A 7,153-nucleotide genomic window follows, 5' to 3' on the forward strand; every position below is an offset into this window, starting at 1 on the left:
CCTTCTGAAAGTGAAGACATCTATAAAGTCAACATCAGGCTTTTAGTCTTCCCTGCCATATAACAATTGAGTAACTCAGGTCTCATCAAGAATAAAGCCTTCAAACTGTCTTCAACCAAACTAGGACTAACTGTTTTAAATGACAAAGCCTGCAGACAGAGCGTCACCAAATTGCAATCCAGGATCTTCTGTTTACTAAGCAGGTGCTTTCACCAGAAGACTCACAGAACCCTCTTGCATAGGGGGAAAAAAAAAAAGCAGGTAAAGAAATATAGTTTGAAAATTTTTCATTTTCACACACTAGGAATTGCTGTTGGAGAAGAATACATGCATTTTTTGGAGTAAAAAACCGATTCTGCGGAACGTGACAGCTCCACGGAGTCTGCCCTGGAGAACCACATCCTGGCAAACTGATGGCACTTGACTGATGTTACCACATGAATAAGCACAAGATCTGAGACTTAAAAGTATTGAATAAGTAATTTCAGTTTTTCAAGTAGCCATATTTAAAAAGTATAAATAAACAAGTGTAATTAATTATAATGCTTTTATCCCAAGTATTATAACCCAACATGGAATCAATTTAAAAAAAACTGTGAATAAGAAATTGCACAGTTTTTGGGGGAATTAAGTTTTAAAAACGTGTTAATGGCTATTGTTCTAGACAGTGCGGCTTTAGAACATTCTGGGGGAAAACGAAAAAATGCTCTTCACAAAATAATCTCTGTTGACATGTTTTTATGGGGAAGAGAATTTTCCAACCTGCAGATTTAAAAAAAAAAAAAGCCAACGTTTTCTCCTTGAGGTTTTGTTTGTTTGACGGGGAGGTGGACATGGACTTCTTTCTAAAACAAGCCACCAAAAAGGGGGGAAAAAGTATTCGATGAAATTTACACGTTTTAACAGAAATCTTGAAAACAAAAGTCTCGAGAGTAGAAACGGTCGGTTACCTTAAAATTAATTACCCTGGAAAAACTGACTTACGTGGCTCGAGGCTCGCGGCCTAAGGCACAGTACGGACGCCGTTTCTGCGGGTCTACCGTGGAAGCTGCGTGGAAGCTGCGTGACCGTCAGCTGCAAGAGCCGGAGGGTCGGGCGGTGCAGCGGGGTCCGCGGGGCCCTGGCCCAGCACCCCCGCCCCAGTTCACCGCTGCACCCAGGAACCCGCGCGGAGCTCTGGGGGTCGGGCCCAGAAAACTGCCTTTCACCCCCCAGTGGTTCTCCTGCGCGCCGAAATCTGAGCGCATTTCCTGCGGGAAAGTCCGGATCCTCTGGACCGTTCTTCGTCCTTCCCCACCTCTAAGTCGCTTCCAGCCCAACAGACCGTGCGCCCAGCTAGCCCCGACGCGCGGCCGGCTCCCCTGCGTCCTCGTCAACGCCCGTGTCCAGCGCCAGCCCCTTCTCGTGAGATGAAGACGTGTGCACCCGCACGGGAAGGTCTCTTCTGCTCGTCTGTGCCCGCTTCGGCTCCGTTTGCGTCCCACCGCCCCCCCCCCAAGTCGCGCGCACGAGCACCTGTCGAGGAGGCCCCCTGTCTGGAGAGGCCCCGCCAGAGGCTGCGGCTCCCTCATCTCCCTCGCGTCCTCGCCCTCCCGTCGGCTCCCCTTCTGTCTGGGACCCTTCACGACCCCAAAGTTTCCGAGGATCAGCCCTCCGCGGGGAGGCGGCGCTGCGGGGGACACGGCGGGGCGGGACAAGGAGGCCGAGTGGCTTTCGTGGATGTGAACGTGGATCTTCGCGGAGATCGGCGAACTGAGGGTCTAAGCGAGGCTCTGGTTGCGTTCGTCCACAGCCGCGTCCTTCTTGGTTCAGCGTGTCTCCAGGGGATGGAGGTCCCTTCGCCTTCCTCTGGGACCGATGCTCCGGACAGAAAGTGTGCGGGAGACAGAGCCCTGCCCCACGGCGGAAAACTCCGTGAAGAAAATACTGGATTGTATTGTTTTTTTTTCCTTTGACCCTTCTTTGATTTTTAAATATTAAGGTATAATTTATGTACCATAAAATTCACAGAAAACTGTACAATTCAGTGGTTTTTAGTGCATCCGGAGTTGTGCGACCGTCACCGTCATCTAACTGCAAAACACTTCCATCACCCCCCCCAGCAAATTCCGTTCCCTCTCCACCTTTCCCAGCTCCCGGCAGCTACCTTCTCTGAGGGTGTGCCTACTCTGGGCATTGCCCACAAATGGAATATACCACGTGGCCTTTTGCGTCTGGCTCCTCTCTGCAGATGTCTTCAAGGTTCCGCCAGCTTGTGGCACCTTTCAGAACATTCCTTTTTATGGCCGAATCATACACCTCATTGGGTTCTTGAAGCTGTCCTTCCAAAGATCTTTCAGTCAAGCGTCAGTGTGGCAAAAGGACCTCGCGGAAGAGGGACAATTTGAGCATTCATTCCAATTTACCAGAGAGCCAAGGCTGCCACCCAGGAGAGGAGCCCGATCGGATGAATTACTTTCCAAGCACTTTGACAGTTACTTTCCAAGCACTTTGACAGTTCGTTTCTCTTACCAACTTGAAGAAACACAGAAAGACATTCTTACGAGAAAGAAAAGGAAGTCCGAGCCAGCCAGGAGTCGAACCTAGAATCTTCTGATCCGTAGTCAGACGCGTTATCCATTGCGCCACTGGCCCCCTGCTTTCAAGGGCGTTGACTATTCATTATTCATTAGAATCACTGAGAACACAGTTGCTTTGTGACGCAGGCAGAAGTGAGTAGAACAAGAAAGACCTGTGGGTTCGGGTAAAGCTGACTGATTGGGGTTAGCTTGCCTGCGTTACATTCCGGTAAAACAGTTACATTTCTTTTTTTTTTCTTTTTTTGAAGTTTTAATTTTAATCCCAGTTAGTTAACACCCACTGTTACATTAGTTTTAGGTGTTCAATCTAGCGGCCCAACACTCCCACACATTCCCGGTGCTCAGGGGCGGACTAGGTGCCGGGGGTTAAGGAGTGCACTTGTGATGAGCCCGGGTCATCATTTCTGAAAGGATTTTCTGCCTCGAAACATCGTGTGTGTGACAGAATGTCGCTTGCATTTTTTCTCATTTCCGTGCCTGTGTGTTTCTGTTGTTTCTCCTTGTGAGCGCTTCAGTAGTCTACGCCGTCGGCTCACTGGTCCGTCAGCAGTCGCATTTTCTTATGTACTTAATACTGAGGCGATGTGTGGATCAGTTATTAGCGATCCCCATCACTTAAAACTTTGGTATAATGACAAGGAAACTGGAATACACTCCTGAGTTATTGTTTTCCACCTCATTCTCCAAAGAGCCCTAACTCGTGCTGGAGGAGAGCATTTCAGACTATGCAGCAGAAGAGGCTTTCGGAAACACCCACCCTCCCAAATGAGGCCACGTGGCGGCAAGAATTCAAAAAAAGGTAAACATTTTAAGAACCCGATTTACATAGGAACTTAGAAGTTTGGATTTATAATTATAAAGTTCGCGACTACCAGTCATCGCTACATAAATCGGCTAGGTGTATTAACACGCGGAAACACAGAAGCATCTGTACGTGAGGCCGGTCCTCCCCTCTGAGAGCCAGAAGCACGGGGGCTTGGGTCCAGGACAGCCAGGGTGCACCCGACTCCTGCCCCCCTAGACTTCCTGCGTTGGCCACATTGCTATGTTGTCTTTGCTTCGATTTCCTCATTTTCTGGACGATGTTGTAAAGAGTGCTTGGCGCGCAAACCACCGGATCTTTATGAGCTTAGACCTGATGTTTCCCACCAGTCTGTTTTAGGTTTGTTTGCTTGCTTTTCCTTTTTGTTTCTTTAAATACCAGAGAACTCTTTAAGGAAGCTTACCTACATTTCTATTAGCGCGCGACTTCAGTGAGTTTTAAGAACAGAACTTCCTGGTTCTCTTTGCCCCGGGGGTCTGCCTCCAGATCTCATAATCCCAATACAGAACAAGCCACAATTCTGTGCGCCGAATCTCGGGCTTTGCTTGCCCAGGGCAAGGAAGCACTGCCCGCGCCCAGGGGCGGGGATTCACAGGTGCGGGGCTTGCAGAAGGATCCATGCGCAAAACGCACGGTGTGGTGCTGAAGAAAAGGCGGGGAAATCCGCGCACACCGCTGGAGAGGAAGCTGCCTTCCTACTTTCCAGTTTGGGGAATAACGCGAAGAGCTGAAAATACAGCTGTTGGCGAGCACTTTGTCACTTGGATAGAAAAAGCATCACAGAGCGCTGTGAGCAGGATTTGAACCTGCGCGGGAAACCCCATTGGATTTCGAGTCCAACGCCTTAACCACTCGGCCATCACAGCCCAGCACAAGGGAGCTGTTTATACATTAAAATACACATTCATACAAGGCCCGGACTCTTGCAGTCCCCTCTTACTAAGGCTGGTTGCTTCTGCTCATTCGGCACGTTTACTTTAAGCAGGACTCAGAAGGGAATCACTCCCAAGCCCCTACAGCAGGTGTCTCCACCCAGCCCCATCCTGCCAGGCCCCAGGCTGCAAAATCTCACCTCTCCAGGAGGAGGCAATATTCCAGCATCACGAGAATCCTTGATTTTCAGCATTTTTCTACAGTCTTCATGGATTACTTCATAGCTCGCAGGAAATGAAGGGAAGAGTTGCATTAAGCGTGGCCAGCACCCTATTCAGTTGTGCTCTCCACGGAATATACTAGGCTGTGCTGCTGTGGAGGACAATTTGTCAGCACCCACCAATATTTCAAACGCATAGACCCTTCCATACAGCACCTCCCCACATACACAGGATATACTTGCACACGTGAGAGCTTATATTGGGCTTAAGTCTAGTCTCTGCAGCGTTAATGGTGATGACAAGATCGGGAAAAACCTAATTATTCAGAATTATTTACTTAGATAAATTATGCCATGATTACACAGTGGAGTGCTATGCATATTTAAAAGAAAATGAGAAAGATCACTGTGTACATACATATATTTTAAAATAAAAGCAATGGTCAGAGCAATCTGCATAAAATGCTACCACTGGAAGTATATTTGTGTTAGATTATCTATGCATTTTACAAAAAAATCTCTCAAGGATAATCAGGAAACTCGTGGCAATAGTAACAAGTTGAGAGTCTGAGGAGACGGCATTATTCAGGAGCACGAGGGAGACAGTTACTGCCTGCCACTTTAGACTTTGGATGTACCTACTAGAAAATATTAAATAGAAGCTTGAGAAAACACTATAAATGAGGAGGGAGGGGACAGAAACTGTTTTTACCAGAGGCCTCCTCTGGAATGGTGAATGGAGAGCTTCTTTTCTGGAACTCAGCAGTACGAGGGCTCTGAAGGAGGCCTCACCCGGAGCCCCAGAGGGAGCGAATCACAATTTGGAATCAGTCCGGAGTCGTTGAGAAGTCTGAGGTAACAAGGCAAGAAGGCTCTGGTGTGGGGTTCTAGCCTGGCCCCCGAAGCTCAGGGCCAGCCAGACCTGGAATGCACACGCTGACTTCAAAGGTTTTGGGGGAGCAGTCTTGGTTTGCTCCAGGGTGTTCTGGGAGAAGCAGAAGTCCTCTCTCCACGGTGCAATCTTGGACTATTTAGTCCAAATTCACAGAATTTGAAATAGCTTAAACTTCCTCTTTTGGATCTAGGAGTGACAACTTCAAAATCTTTTTTTTGTGTGTGTAATTTGTTTTTGCAGAGAAAGTAGTATTTTCTGTCTGGGCCAGAGTGTATTCCTCCTTAGAGCGTACAGTTTCCAGGAGTTGTTTTTACAGGAAATCCTCTCTTGGCTTTAGGGACAAGGAGCACTGAGTGGCGTAACTCTGTGGCGATCTCCAGTCCCCATCCCCAGCTTTGCCATTTACCCAGTCCACAGCTCTGCAACAGACCTGGGACCAACCAAGGCTAGCTGTGGGGCAGTTTCATTGGTTTGATTCTCAGGCCTTTGCCGGAACCCTTTGGAGACTCAAGTAATCTTGGGATGAAGATTATTGAGTCCACCCACAAATTAAAGGCTCCTTTGAAACGTCTGTGGTTCTTAGCTAGATCTTGATTTTCTCCTAGTCCATCTACTATATCAAGGAATTCAGGAGTCCCTAAGGAAAAAACAGAGAAAGGAGGCCACTTGTTTAAAAGGACACCACCCAAAAGCTGTCACAGCTCATCCCTTCCTTCCTGTCCCCTCCTGGGGTCACAGCCCATCCCTCCCTTCCTGTCCCCTCCTGGGGAGTTTACCTTTTTGTCAGATTCTTTTCAATCCCAAACGGCTTCTCAGACTCCGTGCCACTGGGAACCTGCTGGTTCTTGGGCCCGTCAACGTCCCCCAGGAGGTGCTCTTTTCTCTTCCGTCCAGAATTGACTCTCCAGATGGGGAGCCCTGAGAAGCCCAACGCATGTGGACGCTGCCCAACACGGGAAAAGTTGGTAGAGAAAGGACTGGTAAATTATCATAATTCTCTTTAAAGCTTCTTTGATTTCAAAATTTGTCCCAGAGACTTTCTCAGTCAACGTCATTTCTCAATTTCAGGAAGAAATGGGGGCTAAAGAGAAATCTTAGAAGGTGCTCCTTTGTTGCCTCTGAAGACCTTCCGGGTCAGCAGAGGGCCAGACTGCCCTGGGGTGTTAGGTCCGGATGTGTCGAATCAACTCAGGATAATTTCCCCTCAAAATGTTGTAAAATAACGCATTTCAGTGTCAGATTGAGTGTCACGGTTCAGTATCACTTCTTTGAACAATATAGGAAGAAAGATGTTTTTCACAAGAGAGAGGGAAGATACCAGACAGCTGGGAGTGACCTGTGACCCCAGTCAGGCCTGTGACCCCTTGCGCCACTGGCCTCCCTGCACAGGATGTCCATATGCCTGTATCAACTTACTCTGGACAGAGTTTGAAGTCAGAAAAGGAAGTGGATGTTTTGGGGATGGATGTTACTGCTTGTGTTCCTCCAAAACTGGTATCTTGGAACCTGATCCCCAATATGATGATGGTGTTTGGAGGGAGGGCCTTTGGGAGGTGATGAGGTCAGGAGGCCACGTGGAGCCCCTAAGGGTGGGAGAAGGTGCGTATAAAGGAGACCGCGGAGAGTTCTTTCACGTATTCCTGCGTGTGAAGACACAGTGAGAAGTCTGCGCTCAAGGAGCCAGGAAGCAGACTGTCACCAGACTCAGACCCTGCACGTGCCTGAGCTTGGGCTTGCCACCTCCCAGAACTACAAGAGGTAAA

The 7,153-nt window shown here is 48.4% G+C and overlaps 2 non-coding genes across 2 annotated transcripts; both read right to left on the minus strand.

Moving 5' to 3' along the window:
- Nucleotides 1-2,561: 2,561 nt before the first annotated feature.
- Nucleotides 2,562-2,634, minus strand: TRNAR-ACG. Its single transcript has one exon. It is a non-coding gene; the product is annotated as a tRNA-Arg (tRNA).
- Nucleotides 2,635-4,187: 1,553 nt separating this feature from the next.
- On the minus strand, nucleotides 4,188-4,268 carry TRNAS-CGA. Its single transcript has one exon. It is a non-coding gene; the product is annotated as a tRNA-Ser (tRNA).
- Nucleotides 4,269-7,153: the final 2,885 nt, after the last annotated feature.

This window comes from Ursus maritimus, unplaced genomic scaffold (assembly GCF_017311325.1).
Source record: "Ursus maritimus isolate PB19 unplaced genomic scaffold, ASM1731132v1 scaffold_30, whole genome shotgun sequence".
In the NCBI taxonomy this organism is placed as follows: domain Eukaryota; kingdom Metazoa; phylum Chordata; class Mammalia; order Carnivora; family Ursidae; genus Ursus; species Ursus maritimus.